The sequence below is a fragment of the Cynocephalus volans genome, chromosome 2, assembly GCF_027409185.1.
Source record: "Cynocephalus volans isolate mCynVol1 chromosome 2, mCynVol1.pri, whole genome shotgun sequence".
NCBI classification, from domain to species: domain Eukaryota; kingdom Metazoa; phylum Chordata; class Mammalia; order Dermoptera; family Cynocephalidae; genus Cynocephalus; species Cynocephalus volans.
Genome location: NC_084461.1, coordinates 213,576,934 through 213,598,644, shown reverse-complemented (window position 1 = coordinate 213,598,644; position 21,711 = coordinate 213,576,934). Strand labels below are relative to the sequence as shown.

General features: G+C 37.9%; 1 pseudogene; it reads right to left on the bottom strand.

Annotated features, from left to right (window-relative positions):
- Positions 1-15,423: 15,423 nt before the first annotated feature.
- On the bottom strand, positions 15,424-21,711 carry LOC134370817 (serum response factor-binding protein 1-like; annotated as a pseudogene).

Genomic DNA, 21,711 nt, shown 5'->3' with positions numbered 1-21,711 from the left:
TTTCGTGCTTGGGAAAAGATGGCTGAGGAGCTTCAAATGAGTCCACAAGGAGTGGAATTCTTTCTTTTCCCCCCTTGGGAAAAAATTTCCATGGTATACTAAGAACCAGGAGTGAAGGCTGTTTCCTCAAAGGTGTCAAGTATTACTGGGGAAGGAGAGAAATAGGGGCTACTCTTCTGTCATGAACCCTTGTTGGCCACTTTTGACATGATTTGCTTCCTGGTGGATCCCCGTGTTCTTTTAAGAAATTTCACAATTCTCACATCTTATTATTTCTTTTGGTTACAGTATCAAATGTCTTGTTCTAAGTGACAGCAGAGAGGAGCCAAACACAGACAAAGCTGTAGAGATTTTGCAAAGCACAGTTTATAGTACAATAAATGAAAGTATGTCTTGTTTAGGGGCGCCACTGACTGTGTCCCTGCAGTGTTTTTCAGCTTTCCTGCCTTTGGAAAAAGAAAGCTGCCTGAGGGAGGAATTTTTTGCCCCTTCAAGACCCAGGCTATTTCACACGTGATGACTTTCATCCTCCTGGCGATGTTTAGTATGTCAGGTATACATTTTACATAGAATTAGTGTCATGTTTGGTGAGTAGAGTCTGGTGTATATACACGTCTGTGTGTATCTCTTACATTTTTTGAAAATTTCATGTAGTGAGTATGGGGTCAAATTGTCATTGTACATGAAGGTAGCATGAGTGTGATGTGTTTGGGTGATGCACAGCACACTTTTGTGTATGTATAGGTATTTCATCTTCCATGTGTTATGTGATCTGCATGTCATGTGATATTTAAGTACAAGCAGTTATATAAGAGCTTTTGGTTTCTATGAGAGACTGTGGATCTGAGTAATTTTGTGAGATCTGAAAAGACAATGGAACTGTTACAAAAAGCTGTGTCACATATGGATAAAAGGGAGATCATGTGAGCTCCTAGACTGTGGGATTATGTGAAGGGACTAGAGAATTGGGAACAGAGAGGAGTTTGAGAAGGGGGTATATGATTGTTTAGCTTCATACTTTGTTATTGTGAAATCTGGGGTTCTACAAGAGTGAATTATTTGTGTGAGAGATTGTGATATTGTAAAAATGAGGTTAGGAGAAAGAAAATTTGAGGAATACAATACATGTGCTATGAAACGAGGGCATGATGACAGTGTGTGAGGGTATGAGTTTACAAGTACATCTGGGAGAATAAGGAAATGGGAGTAAGGAAGGGAGAATGAAGGGATAAGAGTTTACAGAGACAAACTTGAAGACGTATGGTGTCGAGGCTAATTGGGCATGACGGGGTAAAAATTCACGTGTGTTTATGAGGGTAGGAGGTTGTAAGAGGCCAGAATTTGAGTTCCCTTTTCAAATCTTCTGCCTTATGAGGGGACATGAGCCAGGGAGTTTTGCCCCCCTTTTGAAGGCAAATGTAGAATCCACTGCTTCCTCATTAGATACTTTGGTCTCTATCTTTCTGTTTGTCAGTGACCTGCCAACAGTTGTGACCTACAGAGTTCTACTTCTCAGGTTCAGACTGAGTGAGGCTTCCCTGTTTCTCTGACAAGAACTGTCATTCTGCTAGGATTCTGCCTTCTCAAATGCATCCCTGCTCTGAACCCTTCCATTTTTGGACACTTGTCCTTTGCAAGAGTTCCCTGGAATCTCAAGGCTTTGTTTTATGTAGATGTAATGAGCATCTCCCAGAGGAGAAATACAAGAACTTGTGTTTTTGTGGTGGTCTGGGCATGGGCTGTCCCAACTTAAATCTCCCATCTATCAGGCTGTAGACAGGAGATCTCAGCCAGACCCCACAGCCATGCTTCCATCTCCCTTCCCCACTCTCCTACCCTAGCTCAAGTTTAGACATCTCCACTTATGAGGATTCTTGTGCTCCGAGGAGAAGGAGGAAAAATAATTGGACCTAAAACTGGTTTTCTGCTCTTTCTGTGGAATACGACCAGGCTGTGTATCATCCTTCTACATCGTCCAGATTTCTGTCAAATCAAATGGAAATTAAAGACATATGTACAATATTTTACCCATTTGTCAGATCTTGATAGCTCACCCTGTACCAGACACTCACGGAGACCACAGTCTATTTCCTGGCCAAAGCTTTAAAATATAAGTATTTAATAATTTTTAGTTTTACCCAGGTGTCAGTGGCTGAACGGACACTATGTACATATGTTGTCGTAATGAAGTTGCTTGTAGTGTGTATCTTGGAACTATGATGTCACATAGAGTACAGTTAATATGGTATTTTAATATTTGTTTAGCTGACTATACATATGTCATTGTGTTTAACATATTTCATGAAATTTATGGAACACTGTATATTCCCCCCTCCCCCAAGATTTTGGACTGGATTTCTAGATACTCTCAGACTCCTGCTGTACTGATCTGCCTTGGTTTTCCCATTCTACCTTTCTCCTTACCAGCACAAAAGGGCATCTGTAAAGAGGAGTCACAGGAGAAATATTCTGATTCAGAGGTTTCATCTCCTGAGTCATGGACCAGCATACCGTCCTCCGAAGTGTACCCAGATTGTCAATCATATTTATGTAAGTTTGAGATTTCTAGATATTGGAACAAAGTTCAGAAAGATTTAGTGGGTGTTTGGTTCATTCATTCGTTCAACTGACAAATATTCTGAATTATGTGCTTAGCTCTAGAAACAGACATGACCTATGACCTCTTGGAAAATAAAATCTATATCCTACTACAAACCCTAACATACATGTACACAGAAACATTTGTATTATCATTGGGTGTTGGGGGTTGGATTAGACGTCCCCCATTTGGATTAGACTGCATACCATCCACTAATGCTGTATCCCTGATTGTGTCATAATTCATGAGATGATAGAACTATTGACTTCCGTTATTTTGCCAAACTTTTCTTCTGAAAATCCACTCATCTGGAGCCTACACTTTCTCACAATCTAGTTCTTTGTTCCCAGGGTGTAATTCTATACACCAAGGAACCAAAATTCCTGAGGAAACTATAGAGCTCCATGTAGGGACAAGAGCTTACAGCTAAAACAGCAGTTCCCACTCTGCTCTCTTCCTACCACTCTTCTCCCCAATGTACAACTCCCTCCTCCCAACACACACACACAGGAATTCTTATTTTGTCCTGAACAGTTATCTCTAGCCTGGGCAGGGAACTGGTGTACTTCAGTATGCTCTTCTTATATCTGGATCTTGCCCTCAAGTCTCCTCATTCCCACCAACTCTGGTTAAGATTTTTGGTACAGTTTGCCTTCTTCTACATTTTTCACACTTTCACTCTCTTCATCCCACATCCTAGAGATTCACAACCTCAAAGAAAACAATTGGTAAATGTTTTTTTAAAGAGCTAAATATTTATCATTTTATTATGTTACTGTCCCTGTTTCAAATGTTAATGAAGCCCACCAATATCATTTAACTGTTCAAAATTATCAAGATATTGTGAATATGTGTGGCATGTGTATTATGCACACATTTCAGTAAAATTTTGTGTGCTGAATGCAGCGTGCTTGGTGTGCACAAATTCATAACATGTTGTTTAAAATTGGGTTAGAGTTTAATGTGTGATTGATTTAGTGTTTGCAAATGGGAATATGGGGTGAGTTTTGTTTGAGTGGGAATGGTATGTGTGTTTTCTGTCTGTGTGTTAGCTGGAAACGTATCTATGTGTGTCCATTGCATGTCCTATGATTACAGATTTGTGTATTTGTGTTGTTTATTGTTATATGGTTTTGCTGTGTAATCAATGGGAATATTCTCTTTGAGTCTAGAGGAATTAGTATAGTTGCAAAATCTAAGGGAATAAGGCAAGAACATAAGGATGTGAAAATCAAAGGGTATAATAATAGTATATGAGTTTTCAGAACGCAAGGCTGTGTGAAGCACTAAAAATAGATGAGAGTGCAGAGAAGAATGTGTAAGAGTAAGTGGATTGTAATATAGGACTGCTTTAGGAAATAAAAGTATGACAGATTGAGTTCCAAAAGAGTTAAGACAGAAATATGGGAACTCAACCTTTTCACCAAACAGAAATAGGTCATTATAGCAAAATACATGCAATAGTGTCTAGAACATTACCTTTTAGAGGATCTCCAGAGTAAAAGCAACCTAAATTCCCCACAAAATATAATTAAATAATTATTTATATTCATGAAATGGAATATATACAGCAATGAGAATGAACAAGCTACAGTCACATGCAACATGGATGGATTTCACAAATATAATGATGCGTGAAAGGAGCCAGATACAAGGTAAATATATTGTGCACTTCTATTTATATAAAGTTTAGAAAACAAGAATAATGAATCAAGGATCATCTAGAAGTCAGAGTAATAATTACTCTTTGTATGGTAGGGACAAAAATTGGGTAGAGAGAATCTGTATGCATGTGGAAGACAAGGAAATGAGAGATGAGGGTAGGGAAATGCGGACGTGATGGGGTCTTGGACTGGGTGTGTCTATACTGTGCCTCAAGTCCAGCTCTTGAGGATCCTGTGACTTTTGGCCTGTTTTAATCTGTCAGCACTTTCACACCTTCCTGACAATATAAGTATATCACACCCTCTCCTGGCTCATACTGACATAGTATGATAAAATTCTTATCTCCTTAGTCCCTCTCCCAACATTTCCTTAAGCAGAAACCATTTCTCTGTTGATATCCTTGAGCTTGCCCCAGTCCTTTTAGATGTTTTTCCTTTGGAATTTATTGTTTCTATCGCTAATGATTTTTTAAAATATAGAAGAGAATTTTGAGTTTTCTTCCACATCGGGCAGCTTTGTCTCAACTGATGGGCACCTCTGGACTATGCCTAGATCCCAGCTTCCCTTCCACATACTCTCCTATAGTCCTTCCATACCGGCACCAATGAGCTCATCTTCAGATGAGATTCAGGAGTAGTCTGAGGAAGAAGATGCCTCCCCTGCTTGCTGGTCTTGAGTTGGGGCCAATACCTTGCATCCATGTTGCAGAGCATCTTTTTGTAAGTGCGACTACGTGAAAAATTTTTTAAAAGATAAAGGAGATGTCCTATGATTGGTGTTTATGTGTATTTATTCATTAAACAATGAGTCTACTATGTAACATGTTCAATGAACAAACATGGCCTCCATCATCATGGATAGCATAATCTGGTTCCTGCTATTGAAAGTTTTAAATGTAGGGTAATATTTATTGTGTCAAAATATATAATGAGTGACTGCGTTTGTACAATTTGTGTTCTCTCCAAATGGAGCAGAGACTGCTAGTTATCTCCTTTCTACCTGGGCATACTACTGTCGTATGTTTACCAACCTCCCATGTAGTTAGTTCTGATCATGTGATTAAGTTTTTGACAAAGGAAAATGAGTGGAGGTGACATGTTCCACTTCCAAGAATAGCCATACAAATCTCTGTACCCCTCGGTGCTCTTTCCTTTTCCAGCTGACTGAGATGTATCATTGATAACCCAGGGTCTCTTTGTAAGCTGCATGTTAATGATGACAAGGTTTTCATTAATCCCAGCCCATAAATTACTTCATGGAGGAGACTTTGCCTATGGACCTGCACTTATATCCTGAACTGCTAAATAAGCAAGAAATAGATTCATTGTGTATTAGTTACTATGGCCTAGTTTATTCTGACTAGTGAAGTTAGAGTGTACTGTTAGATAGGGTACCCTAGGGTGACAATAGCTAATGATATTGTATTGTTTGTTTCAAGATAGCCAGAAAAGAGGATTTGAATGTTATAACCACAAAGAAATGATAAATGTTTAGGTGATAGATATGCTAACTATTCTGATTAGATCATTATACAATATGTGTGTGTATTGAAACAACAAACTGTACCCCATAAACATGCACAATGAAAAATAAATAAAAAATTTTTTTAAAGTTTGGGCGTAGTGTGGTTTTGAGAGGCAAATAATCAGATCTAGTACATGGTAAGTGGGCAATTATGTTAGATATTAATATTTATCATCCTCTGGCTTATTTATGTTTTATGTGTGTATACACAAACAGGTGTGGGTATGTGTTTTGCATGTCTCATAGTTTACACTCAATAACGTCTTTGAATATTCACTAATATTATTGAAGGCAGCATGAAGACAGCCTCACTGTCCAGGTCTTTCTCTAACTGACTATCAAAATATGCAGAGCCCCCAAACTTTGCTGGAAATATCAGATTCTCCTCAGGAATATAAGCCACTGTTTGGAACTTTGGGGCTGGCTCCAGTCTGTCCCCCTCCCACCACAGAGCAACTGTCTTCCTTCATAAGAGTAACTTGTTTACTGTTAATCTCCGTGGCAACCACAGCTATCTGGTTTCTTACTTTCCAGAAAGAGCCAAACCCCATCTCCTTGATTCAACCATCATAGCTAAATGGTTTTGTGTGTGTGTGTCATTTCTTTCTTACATTTTACATAGGAGCCCCACATTTACATCTTTATAGTCTGAAACAAAACAATCCACTGGGTAAATTCGTTATGACTTAATGTTTCCATCCCTGTGCAAGTAGTATTTAAGTGCTCAAACTTGCTTTTTCAATGTTTCCCTCACTTCTGTGAGCCACACATTCTTCATTAAAAGGAGAAAAGTTATAATAACATCATTTACTTCCTCAATAACCTCCAAAGTCAAATAAAGAGAAATGCATTTTTTAAGAAAAAGTAGTCTAGACTAACCAACCACTGTGTCTGTGTCAGAGTCATGCAGAATGACTTTGTGTAAGTAGCATAGGCCCTAAGTCACAGAGACAAATACCTGGGTCACCTGAACCTTCTCTTTACTCTCAGATTACCTGGGCCCTTAGGGAGAGCAGCATACACACATACATCTCTCTCCCACCCTCCTTGAGTCACTTCCCCTCTCCCTCTTTTTCTCTCTCTCCTCTCCTCCTCTACCACATCTAGGAATCCTAGATTCCTCCTTTTTAGGAGGCAATTCCTGCTTATCTTATTCGCAGAGAATATGCTAACTCATACCTCTTGACGTCTGTGCAGTTTGGGGGGAGTATGTGCTTTTCAGATGTTTTCTTTCTTGTTTCCACTTCATAATTCAACTCTTTGGAGAGTTACTCAAATCAGGTAGCTTTCTTTCTGAATCTCTTCTCTCAGAGAGACAGTTGATGAAGGCAGACAATGAAATTTGTACATTCAGGAACAACAAATCACTCAATAGGCTGTCTCTTCACCAAATCACTGTCCTGACTAGTGCTCAGTATGTTATCAGGTCTGTTACAAGTCATCACTAAGGCCTCAGCAGTACATTGTGACCTATGGATGACATCAGCACATTCTAAGGACTCAGCTAGTAGTTACAGGACTGCAAGATTGCTACAACCCACTGCCTGTGGCGATTCCTTTTATACATTGCAAAGTCTATCTTTAACTTGAATTTCTATATTTTGCACTTGACACCAAAACTAGAAGATAGATGACTTGTATTAAACAAAGGAAATTCTTTAATGTATCTGGGAATACTGCATCACAAAATCTCTCCGGTGGAAATGATAAGGCAGTACCTGACAGGATTAGAATTAGAACCATGCTTGTCTCATGCAAATTATAAATACTATATCTTAGTAGTACTATTTTACTTATGTATAAACATAAATATGTGAAATGTATGTTGGTATACAGATGTGTATTTGAGAACATGTCATAAATTCATACAATAACATTTATTGAATTTCTTCTGCTATTGACAATAATCTATATCTTCACAAAGAGACATGTCTCTTTTGCCACTCTTTCTCATCACTTTCCCATTGGTTTGGAAGAAGTGATAACCTTTGGCTTTACAACTCCTGGCCCTTGTCAGGAATTCTGTTTTTCTCAAATCTGAAGGTCTCACTCTCCAGGCTTCTAATTCAGGCCCCGAGCTATGTCTTCTGAAAACAACTGGGTCTTGTATATAGGACTTGAACTCTGGGGCAGCTCCATTCTACCTCCCACCCACCACAGAACACACCTCATCTCTTAGGGTCAATATGTGTTTACTTTCAATGTTAGTAATTATCGTAAGAACTAGGCCATGACCTAGCCCCCTTCAGTGTCCTTTCCCTGCAATAGGCCCTGCCCTTTGGATGTTCCCCTCACACATCATGGCCACTGAATGACAGGCACATTTATCAAGAAATTTTCAGCTTTGTTAGCTATCAGAAAAAAGTAAAATTAAAGCAAAAAATAGATACTATCTTTCATGTATCAAATTGGTAAAAATTAGAGGCTCAAACTATACCAAATGATTATAGAGGTTACGGATGAAAGGGGGAATCTTTATAAACTAAAATCAAGTATTGACCTATGTAGCCATGTTGGAGAACAATTAGGCAACATTTTGTAAAATGAAATGAGCATGTAACCTATGGCTTTATAATCTCACTCTATAAAGGGATATTTATAAGTATGATATTCCCCGTATTATTTATGCTATCAGGGAGTTGAAATTTTTAGTTTCTAACTCAAGAAGAAAGGATAAATTATGATAGGTACAAACTATAGAATTAATTTCCAAGAAGAAGTCAAGTCAACTAAAATATATGTATATGGAGAGGAGCAACAGGAAGGGACTGGTGATTAGAGATAAAAAAGAAAATTCAACTCAATGAAGTAATCAAAAGTGTTTTCTTTAACAGGTTAATGACTGAGGGTATTATTAATAGTCTATAATTTTTAAACTGGAAAAAAATGAATAATTTCCCCCCAAAGTAAAAATGGCTCTGATTGGGTCTAGATCTAAGAGAACAGATTGTTCTTACTGTATTGGTTTTCTGTTGCTATAGCAAATTACTGCTAATTTAGTGGCTTAAAATACAAATTTATTATAGTTCTGGAGGTCAGAAGTACAATATGAGCCTTAAGTCCTCAAATCAAGGTGTTGGCAGGGCTGGTTCTGTCTGGAGGCTCTCTGGAAGAATCGGTCCCTTGCCTTTCCCAGGTTCCAGAGGCTGCCTGCACCCCCTCACTCATGTTCACTTCCTTCATCTGCAGAACGCGTCACTCCAACATCTAGTTCCACTGTTATACCTTCATTCTCACTGGCACTCTCTTGGCTCCCTATCATAAACACCCCTGTGGTTACATTGTTTTCACCCACATAATCCAAAATAATCTTCCCATTTCAAAATCCTTAACTTAATCCCATCTGCAAAGTCTTTTTTACCATGGAAGGTAACATATTCATAGGTTCCAAGGATTAGGAAGTTGATGTTTTGGGGGGAGGAGAGGGAGTGTGCATTTTTCAGCCTACCACACCAAGACAAAAACAGAGAGTATGAGAGAGAATTCACCTATAGTAAAATATAGTGATCTGAGAATAGAAATTCCAAATTAAGCAAAATCAATAGACAATGGCACAGCAACTATGTAAACACATTGATTAAAACAAAGCAGTATGAAATAAAAAGCCAAAAACTCCAGTTTGAGATGAAACATAACCAAAGGAACAGAAAGACAATACATGAAAATTACTTGTGCCATAGAACTTTGGAAACGAGATTCAATAAGCAAGAACACCAAGACAAAATGACCAGTTAATGCACAAACGTAAAAATGGAGAATTTAGGGCTGAGGAAAAAATGGAGATTCTAAACAAGGTCCTAATAGAATAACTAAACAAATTAGAACCATAAACAGAATAAAGCTTAAACTTTATTTTTTTTAAGCTTAAACTTTAATAATTGATATTATATTTAAGATAAGGTAAGTGTGAAGAGAGGAGACAAAGATATAATTAATTAGAAGATAATAGATTTTAAAAAGAAAGACCAAATGATACCATGTAACAACAATTAGGGGTTCTGCAGTAGAAATTAACAAGTAAACCAGACAATTATTCCAGATATAATACAATAAAAGATCCAAATAATGAGGGAAGAACTGAAATCACAAACAAAAAGGGTGCATAGTTTTTTGGGGAAAAAATGTTAGAGGACAAGTTATAGAAATTCATAATCCCAGTTACATTCTTTTTTTTTTTTTTTTTTAAAGATGACCGGTAAGGGGATCTTAACCCTTGGCTTGGTGTTGTCAGCACCACGTTCACCCAGTGAGCAAACCGGCCATCCCTATATGGGATCCGAACCCGGGGCCTTGGTGTTATCAGCACCGCACTCTCCCGAGTGAGCCACGGGCTGGCCCCCATAATCCCAGTTACATTCTTGACATTAGATGATAAACAAAATTCTTCATGCGTCCCAGGTGAAGAAGCGAATAACTTATAAGTGCTAAACTTAAGCTATCCTTCCAGTTCTATAAAGCAATATCTATTGCTTGAAAATAGTTGAGTAGTGTCTGCAGGTGTTGAAAGAAAGAAGGTGTGATTCTGAAATATTATTTACAGCCAAGTTGTTATTCAAGTGTAAAAAGCAACTGGCAGACATCAAGTGTGTGTCAAAAGTTATTCAGGGAATATGTGTATCACAGGAGCCCTTCTTTAAAAAGTCACTTAACTACGTAATACAGCCAACTAAAAAATAAGGGAAATGTCATGAAAAAGATGAGTGCAACCTTTAATGCCAGAAGACAGTAGAAGATTGACAGTACACATCTGGGGGCGGAGATAGAAGTGGGATGGGTGGGAACTGATCGATCCAATTGATCCAGTGAATAAGGTTGGGGCTGCAGGGCCTTCAGCTAGGGTCTAGATCTACTGTTGCAGACTCTTCTGTCATCCTGTTCTGTCTTCCATGTGCAACGACATTTATCTAAATTCCAATGTTATCTCTGCATGATGGTTGCTCAACCTATTCTTTCTGTTTTGAAAACTCACATAACATCCTGAGCTTACTTGTTATTGTATTTGGTGCAGCATGTGGTTGATTGTTCAACTTTAAAGTTTTTCAGGTCACGAATTTCAATGTATACATTTCTGTATGCCCAGTCTAGCATGGTATTGTGTATTCAGTATCCTCTTACAAACAAGAAAAACCATACGTGGATAATCATAAAATTTCAACAGCAAACAGAAGTTTTAATAATACAGTTTATATCAACCTTACTTGAAAATGCATCTAAAAAAGTTAGCTTGACAACAAAATTCGACCAACCAAAATCGATTTAATAAAAAACATATCTGCTATGAATATGGTAAAAGAACCGGGGATGAGTACCAAATCCATTTATATATTTAAAAAAGACAAAACAGGTATAAAGATTACAGTTACAGAAGAGAAGACAAATTTTAGAAATTTTTATAAAGTAGAAATAGCCAGAAAAATCAGGAGATAAGGACAGAGACAGAGGTAAAAATGTGTTAATTTCTTTATCTTTAATGTCAGGACTTAATTGACACTACCTAAAAGTAAAACTTAAAATTATATCCATCTCAATATTTTTAATCTTTATTCTTAATTACAAAGGGTATTTTAAGTATTAATAAACGTTTATGAAACATTTAAAGTTTAATGATACTGTTAGATTCACTTCAATTTCGTTTTTTCTGATAAATTCAAGTATTACAAAATTTAATATATGAAATAACTATAGTGTGATTCAACTTGTTTCTCCTTCCATTTATCCATTCATCTACACATACATACATTTATTTTTAGCAACTTTACTGTGGTATAACTGATATGCAAAAAAACCCTGCACATTTTTAATGTACACAATTTGATGATTTTCATACATTCATTCATTTATCCTCCTATTTATATATAGGCATAGATGCAGATATTCATTTGAGATGACATCCAATTAATGATGAAAATGGTTACAGTCGAGTAGTGAACCCTGGAGAAATTTTTAAACTTGTAATATTTAATAACTTTAGATTAATCAGTTATACAAAAACACTAAGTTAGTGCTAAAAGTAAATCAAATCATATAAATCTGGAGGAAATATTTTGAAAACTTTTGTATAATTAGCTTAGCATTTGTTTTTCTGAGTACCTCCTTTTTAAAGTAGCTTTGCTAAATAATGTCATCACATCTCCAAAAGTTTCTGATTTTTTAAAGGAGTAGAAAAGTCCTGATGAAAACTTTTCTGTGACTTTCCTCTCTCAAATAAGATGGAATTTATGTGATAACTGACTAGATTATAATTATGTAGGTACCAACCAGAAATGATCGATAAAAGCACAGAAACACATTCAATAACATTACTGACCTACTCAATCTGCTTCACTACCCAGTGTTGTAAAATGCATAAGAATATAACTACATAATATGACTGCCCAGTGAGGTACCCTGTCCTGAAGACATGTGGGTCCCCCAGATGACTGTGGGTTTGAGGATGGCTTGTGCTTCTTCTAGTCTGTTTTAAGAAAGCTGTGTAACTGGTGTCCTAGAAGTAAAGCACTTTGCTCATCCCAAGCTGATTTCTTAGAGGATTTTTTCACAGTCGCTTGTTGAGAGAGGTACTGAAAAGACTCCTCATCACCTGAGCTGCTTCCCTTCTCCTTTGGTGAGAGAATAAGTTTCATCTTTAAACCACCAGGCTCACAAAGAGTCAGTGTCTCTGTGTACACACAGAGCGCTTTCATTTTTTTGGATTTGTGGCAGTCACCATCCTCCAGGGCTAGTTCCCCATGTCTCCCACTTACTTTCTTCCTGTGGTGTCCCTTTTACTCTCTGAATGGGTTGAAGAGCTAGAGTATTTCTCCCCTGTCTTTTTGGAGGACTTGGAGGCTGATGCCAGTGGGGAAGTGATAGCTCTCAATAGACCCGTAGCTGTATCAGCAGATTGCAGGCTGGGCTTTTTCTTTTTCTTCTGTGACGATTTCAAAGACAAAATGTCTGATGTATCACAAATGAAGACTGTTCTTCTATGCTGAATCCTCCAAAATGCCAACCCTCCCCCTTTCTGCTCCTTCACACTGGTTTATGGGCACTCAGAACAAGAACCACTGTCCTCCATAGTAGTAATCACCAGGGGAGTCTTCCTCTTTGTCTGGCTACTGCTAAATTATGGCTAAGGCCTAGAATTCTCACAGCGCCAATTGTCTAGCTCTTAATCCTATTCATGATGCCAACTGTAAAGCTTGGCAACCACGCTAGTTATCACAGCTCTTTTACCTTCTGGTAATCCTGCACCAACTGGGCCATTGGTTGAGCTAGGGCTGCGTCTGGAGCTCACAGACCCCTCAAGCCCGTTCACAGACTGGGTCACAAACCCTTCATAGGCCAGGCTGGGTCACCAGACCCCTCCATGCCAGGCTGGGTCACTAGACCTCTCCATGCAGGTCTGTGAGCTAGGTAACCAGCCACACGGTCCTTGGAAGCTGCAGGTCTGGAAAACATGGCCACGCAGGGCAGGCACCAGAGGCAGTAAACACCAGCCAAAGTGGCACTGCTTTGCAGGCACACGTACTCCACCCACACAATGTTTACTGAATCACCCTGAACCAGCTCCAAGGCAAGGAGGGGAGCCTGACCAAATTGCTCCCTTTTCCCAACACTCTTCTTCTTGTGTGTGTCCGTGCCCAAGAGATAAAGTTCACTGTCCTTTAACAACTTCTTGGAAGAATTCCTGACCTGAGCAGTGATTTCTTCCTCTTCCCTTAAAAAATCTTTGTAAGAACGTTTCTTTTCTCATTGACTTTGGCCAGCTGCAAGTCCTATGTCCTCAGAGGTGTGATCACCATCAAAGCAACCTTCACTCGGCTCACCCAGATCTGCCCCATCTTGGAGAAGGAGAGAAAAGCACCAGCCGAGGTTAGTTCTTGGAATGACGTAGCTTGAGTCAGATTTATAAATGTAAGGCAGAGTGGTTTAAGAGCATGGGCTTGGGAGAAAAAGTTTGAATCCCAGATCCGTCACATAGTATCTACTGGAGTTTGGGCAAGCAAGTTGACTTTATATGTCCCGTGTTCTTCATCTAAAAGTGGTGGCAATCCCATGGAGTTGAGGATTAAATGATTAAAATGTTAATACACCTTCCTGAATCATACTTAACTCTCAATAAGTATGTCAAGTGTTGACTGTATACTGAGTGTTTTCACATACATTCTGAGTATAAAAATTACAAATCTAAGTTAAATTACAATGTCAGAGTTTAGCACTGAAAATTTGTTAAAATTAACTGAAGATACTTGAAATAGCTACTTTCAGCATTTATTCTGTTTAAATACTTTCACATCCTACTTAATTTTAGTGATGGAAGTCATTTTAGTCAATTTCCTTTCTCTGTTTTCTTTCATTAACCCAAAATAGCAATTCTCATTTGCCTTTGATGATCTTATGGAAAAAAAAGCTTCCCTAAAATATTCTTGAAAATTGGCATTTTGCTGCTTTGATGACTGTGCTTCTATTTTCTTCATTTAAATGCACTTTAAAACTGGTACTCTGCAAAAAGTTATATCTACTTTCTGGCAATGGCTGTCTTTTACTGCCTGTGATGATAAAAACATCTCTTGCTATGGTGACAAAAGGATATTTAATCTTATTGTGTCAAATTACCTGTAGTTAAGTTTCTTTATGGAAGCTTGCATAGAAGGAAAAAGTAATGTTCTGCAAGGTTTTGTTTTGTTTTGTTTTCTGACCGGTAAAGGGATCGCAACCCTCAGCGCCGCACTGTTCCAAGTGAGCCATGAGGCCGGCCTTACAAGTTTTTAATAAATTAACTCAATCATCACAGGGGAAAGTAGTTACTAATCAACAGATGGTTTGCAAACATAAATTTTTAACTGAGGCATCAGTCCTAAATGCCTGGTGTCAAGATTTGAGATTTCTTGGGGATCCATTTTATTTCATTATTTTTAAACTATTATAACAAATTAATATTTACTTATACAATTTATTATCTGCATAAAAAATCACTTTCTTAGTTTTATTAACAAGAATAACTTAATAAAGGCGATCTGACTATTTCAAATAGTCTTACATTTTTACACTTGATCTTAGCCAAAAGGCCGAGAAGCGATAAATAGTCTTACATTTTTAACTATCATTTTAAATATATTTTGACACTTATTTTCAAGGTAAAAAAAAAAACAGATCTTAACCATGAAATACACTTAATGATAGGCACAAACAGAAAAATCTGAGACAGCTACAATCCCAAAATTCTTTTATCCAAAAATAGTTTGGGGCATATTATTAAAAATCAGTTTAAGTGTTTAGTTGATTTGTGAGAGTCTTATACAAGCACAACTTGAACACACTTGAGAAAAGAAAACCAAAGACAAAAACAAACATCTCTATAACCCCTTCAAAGAGTTTCATTCAGGGCCGGCCTGTGGCTCACTCGGGAGAGTGTGGTGCTGATAACACCAAGGCCACGGGTTCGGATCCCATATAGGGATGGCCGGTTTGCTCACTGGGTGAGCTTGGTGCTGACAACACCAAGTCAAGGGTTAAGATCCCCTTACCGGTCATCTTTAAAAAAAAAAACAAAAAAAAAAAACAAAGAGTTTCATTCAAATACAAGTTTAGATAATATGCTAGTAAAGAAAAAAAAAAGATTTAGATGAAAAAGTTTATGGAAGAGACACTAATCAATCATCAAATGTAATTTTTCCCCCTGAAATAGCAATTTTAGACTGCTGTTCTATTCGCATCCTGCTCGCTTCCCACAAAGGATGAAGCAGCAGCTGTGATCGCTGTTTTGTATTTTCGAGTCCTCTTGTGCACTCTTATTAAACCAGTTCTTCATCTGAGAGGTTCATTTTGCTGAAAACCTGAAGTTTTGTTTTTAAGAACCTGTTTACAGTAATTTCTTCTAGAGCTTTTACGTCTAGATAAAGAAGGGAAAATCACTTATTTAAATTTCCTGGCTTGTGTGCTTTGATTGTTTTTGTCATTTCTTATATCTTGATGAGATTCAAGTATATCTTCTTTGGGTAACACTTTCTGAGATTTTTTTGTTATTGTTAACTGAAGAATGGCAACTACTTTTCTTCTTTCATGTCAATCTGACTTTTCCAGTGAAGAAGTCGTCACCACTATTACTATCCTCAGACACGGAAGACTATAAAGCTTTTCTTCTGTAGTATCATCAAAAAGTCCTTCTCTTCTTCATGTAATTCTTCCCTATCACTGTTACCACCATGCAAACTATTGCACCTTTTTTTTTCAGTTTGATATAATGTCTTCATTTTGGGGTCAACGGGTGTCTTCTGGGACTCATGGGGAACTACAGATTCTTTTTACAAGGGCTTTGATACAGAATTTGGAAAGTTCACTGCTTTGGGTCCATGTCACATCTTGGTCATTTTTTCTTTTGAATTCGATTTTTGTTTCTTCTCCGATATTTTGTATGCTTTCACTTTTTGCTCTCTAATCATAGTTTCTTCATGCTTACGTACATCATCATTGGAACACAAAATGTTCTTGGAAGGATTTTCTTCTGAAGCATTCCTTGATGATTTGATTTCAGCAACATTTTGTCTTGCATCTTTAAAGGCATTGACAACAGCTTTTAGCATCCATTTTATTTTCTACAAAAGCCTTTGAATCATGGTGACAACAAAGTAAAACTTTGACTTTGTAATTCAAAGGTTTTTAGGTATAGATGATACCTTGAAGATATCAATTCCACCTCCTTTATTTAATAGGTGAACAAGGTAAATTACTTTCAGGGTCAAAGAGATGATTATTGTTAGGATAAGAGGAAATTCTAAATCTCTTAATTTCCATTGCTGTTTCCAGTGTATCGTGCTACTTTTTAAGGACTTCTTCATAGTAAGTATAGTTATTTTATTCATGGAGTTAATCATTTGACTAAAAAAAAAGAAAAGTAAAAACATATTTCTTTCTCTATTGCTTTCCCTCTGTTACCATTTCTTAATTTTCCTAAAATTGTCAATATGTCTAAAGGTTCTAGCCCAAACTCTCTATTTCTCTCTCTTTGTAAGCTCTTCTGTAGACTCATTTATTTCATTACTCCAGGTGTCGCCTCCATGTAGACAGATCTCAAATTTATGTCTGCAGCTCTCTCACAGCTCTATTCCCTGGAAAAAATCATTTTAAAACTCATTGTTAAAAATGTGGATAAATAATAATAATAAATAATAAAACTAATAGCACTCCTCAGGTCAGAGCATCCATGAGGAGAACTGAATGAATACAGATTTATGAAGCAAAGAAGACTTAAAGATTTTTTTGTAAACTTTTATAAGTCTACAGAGTATTCATCATTTTGAAAAAAAAAAAAATTCACAAAATGCATGTAATTGGCTTAAACCACAGGCACAACAAGCAGTACATACATCTGAATCTTGATATAAGGATAAAATCCTTGTGGAGGAGATTGGAGACATGGCCTTATCCTGCCATCAGCTTCGTTTTTTTTTTTTCAGTGTGATATTTTTGTATCCAATGGGATTTCTGCCAATATGATACTTTTAACTGGATCCTTCTATAATAAAGATTAAGAGACACAAATATACAAATTCACTAGTATTCCTATAGAGAAGCAGTATAAGTTAGAAAAAAACTGGGGAAAGTTGCTTATGAATAAACTGAACAATAGGTATGCAGGGATTTTACAACAAAAATGCAAAATTTTAAGAAGCTGTGCGGGTAACTCCTAAATGTCTACTTTAGCTCAGCATCAGCATCATCTGGTAGCTTCTCAGAAGTGCAAATTCTTGGGCTCCACCCCAAACCTGATAACTTAGAATTTCTGTGGTGGGGCCTGGGAATATGTGTTTGAAACCTCTCCAGATGACTCCAGATGACTGCAAAATGCAGACTAAAATTTGAGAAGCACTATGATCCCTCTCTTAAATATCAGAATATGATACTGAAATGCCCACTGGATTTATATACGCAAGTGTCCCACAGAAACCCAAAACTCAACAAGTCTTAAATTTATATAATCTTCCCCTCCTACAAACTTGCTCATCCTTCTTTTCTTAGGAAAAAGTAATACCAACAAAAAGAGTGAGGCCAACCATAATCCTCAGTCATCTTCATGTCTCTCATCTAGTCAATCACCAGGTCCTTTTAAGGCTAATGGCTTCATTTGTTACCCACCTGGCTACCTCCCTGGACACCTGCATGGTTCAAGTAACGGTTAGATCTAGACTAGGTTATGGCAACAGCTGTTAAAATATTAAAATATTTAGCAAAAAAAGGGGTGAGGTGAGGCAAAGAGTAAAATGTTAACCATTACTAAATCCATAACTGAAGCTGTATACATTTGGGCAAAGATAGAAAAATAAACAAAGCAGAATAGAGAACCCAGAAATATACAAAAAACTGACATTTAACTTATGTCAAATGTGTCAATAAGTGGTACCATGATAACTGGGTCTTCATACAGAAGATGTCAGAGTTGAGCACTGACTCATATAACACACAAAAATAAGTTCAAAGTGAACCATGGATCTAAATGTGAGTGGCATGGCACTGATAGCTCTAAGGTCCAGTGTTCAATCCCTGTTACCAGCCAGCCACACACACACACACACACACACACACACACACACAAAAGTACATGTCAATGGCAAAACGGGTAAGCTTTAAAAGAAAAAAAAAGGAAAATGTCTTCATCATGACCTCTTCTTAGGGAAAGACTTCTTAAACAGGTCAAAAACCACTAACTATAAAGAAGTTTAATAAATCTGACTACACTAAAATTAAGAATTTCTGTTCATCAAAAGAGGCTATTAAGGGGGAAAAAATAAGCCACATGAAAGAAGATTTTGCAGTGTGTATAATTAACAAAGGATTTGTATCTAAAATGTATAACATCTATAAAGTAATGAGAAAAAAACCAGACTACAATAGATAAATGAGCAAGACCTTTCAAAACGCACTTCACAAATAGGGATATCTAAATGTTCAATAAACATGAAAAGGTGTTCAGCCTCTTTTTATCAGAGAAATGCCAGTTTACACCCAGAGTTACTATTGCACCCTCTTCTGATGGGTGAAAATTATGATGCCCAGTATCATACATTATGGCGCCTAACAGGAATCCACTTACTGTGTTTGTGGGAATAAGTCAGTAAAAGCACTTTGGAGAACATGTTGGTATTATCTAATAACACAGAAAAGGGGTGTTATCCTCTAATACAAGCAATTCCAGCCCGAGACATGTACCACAGAGAAATCCGTGTCCATATGTACCAGGACACGGGTACAACAGCAACACTGCTTGCAGCATCTCTGAATTGCAGACAGTCCAAGAAACCCTCAACAGTAGAATGAATGGATAAACTGTGTTATACTTACTTATACAATGAAACAAATTACCAAAGCAATATGTAAAATGTATAAATTTTCAAAAATAATTTTGAGAGAGAAGCAAATCACAAGATAATAAATACATCATGAATCTTTCTATATAAAGTTCACAGACATACAAACCTAAACTATAGTGAATAGAGATGCAAACAGCTGATGAAACAATAAAACTAGGAAAGTCACTACTGTAGGAGTAAGAGGAAGCAGCCTTTGCTGGGGGACTGGTGTGGGCACAGAAAGCCCTGAGGGACGTGGCATTGCTGTTTACTGACCCTGGTTACATGGGTGTTTGTCTTATAATAATTTTGTTAAGCTGCACATATATATGTATGCATTATTTCTCTCTGCAGGGGATATTTCACAGTAAAAAGAGTTTCCATAAAAAGATACTGGAAGCAATACACAAAAATTGCAAGAGCTGCATTAAAATAGTGGAATTAAAGGCAATTTTTCCACTTTTCCCTTTTTCTCATTTCCCTTGCACGTGCTTTCATTGGTTTCGATACATATTTTCTAAATTTAGAAAAGGACATATTTCTTCTTTATCTCTCACTGAAATGTGCCTCCTTGCACTTCTTCCACCTCGTGACTTCGGCCCACATCAGCAGCTTCTTTCCAAATCCTTCTCTGCATCCTCCTGCAGGTCTCTGTAGGGGGAATAGTATCTACCACCGCTGTCCTGAGAGCTGGCGCACAGTTCCCATGGCACCTGTCCCCTGTTCCCTTATCTCTCCTGCTAAGCTGCTGCTTCCTAAATGCACACAGTCTTCCTTTTCTCTCAACGGGACCCATCTCTAAAGGTCAGTTACCTCCATTAGACATTTGCTTCAGAATCAACTATAGAATTTACAAAACTTTTCATAAACACATATATTTAGGCTCCATAGATCTTCCATGTCAGAATCTTCAAGGGTGGGGCATGGCCATATTTATTTTTAAAGAGTTTCACCATCAATTCCATTGTCAACTAAAGGTGAAAAAGACTTGCAGGCACTTCTCATTCAATCTTATGGCTTCAATTTTTGCTTCTTAATAAAAAAATAAGATTCCCACATCTGCATCTCTAACCTGAATTTTTTCTAACATATATTCCAACAGCCTGTTGCACATACGTACTTGGAAATACCATCCTCTACTCACACTGAGCATATCTCAAATGAATTCATCACCTTTTCTCCAGAACTGACCTTTTTCCTGTCTTTTATGTTTCTGTTACTACTATCCCTATCCAAATTATCCAGGCCAAAACACCACTGGAAATCCCTTCTACCACTGAATGGCTAATTTGAGGATCTCTAATATAAGTTATTTACAGACACTTTTTTATCTCACTAGGATATAAATTCCTTGATAGTTATTACACTTTTCTATGCCCTCTCTTCTCTGTAGGACTTAAGAGAAAGTCTTGACAAAATTAAACTTTCAGTAAATATTGTTGAGAATATACAAATAAATCAATGAATCGATTAATCCGAGCAATGAATTACTTTACCCAAGATGATTAAATAGAATAGCACTATAAAAGTTATATTTAAACACAATAGAGAAATCAGAATCAAAATATTCTTCCTTACATTTGGTTGTACAAGAGAAGTAGCCATAATGAACAAATGTACCATTATCCTAAAGTACGTTCACATTAAAAATTCTAACAACAGAAGAAAGCTTTATTGACTTAGCTGAAAAGAAAGAGAAACGGTGTATAACAAAATAGCTGGAACTGGGTGATTTATAAAGAAAAACAAAATTTATTGCTTACAGTTTCCAAGGCTAGGAAGTCCAAAGTCCAGGGAACACATCTGGTGAGGGTCTTGGTGGTGGCGACAGTGACCCAGGGGGTCTCATACTGCAAGATGGTGGAAGGAGAGAGAAAGACAGACTCTCCTCTTCTTTTAAAGCCCTCAGAACCACGCCCCTGACCACCGTTTTTAATCCATTCACTACTGCATGGTCCTGCAATCCAATCACCTCTTCAAGGCTCCACCTTTCAGTCACCATAATAGGATTTCCCACCCTGTTTACAGCTACAGTGGGGGCCAAGTTTCTAATACATAAAACTTGGGGGACACAATTCAAGCTTCAGTGAGTTTGGGGGAACATAATTCAATCCACTACAAATGAGTACAGTCTAGCTTAGGAAGTTATTAATAAATTGGAAACGTGGTACCGACATAAAAGTGCTCCCCAGACTTTCTCCCTTCTCTGTCCTGGGGCTTCTCCCCGGAAACAAACCCGAGTCTGTGACAGTGCTGCAGCAGGCTGTGATGACGAGCCGCCGAACCACGATAAAGCTCCCTCCTCAGCCCAGAGGGCCATGAACAGGAAGCGTTTTCCTCGTTTTTCCTCACGCGGCCCCCCGGGATCGCGAAGCCGAAGCCGCTGTCACTGTGGCGCCTCCCTGGGGGTGCTGAGAACCGAGCTCCTGCCCACGCTCTGGACCAGCCCAGCAGGCGAAGGCGGTCTCGCGCCCCCTGCCGGCCGCGGGGCGCAGCGCAGGACGCTCCGCGCTCACTGTTGGCGGCGGCCGTGCGCCCCCTCCAGGCGATCCTGGTGAATCTCTGGAATTCAGTGTTGTGATTGTTCCATGCCAT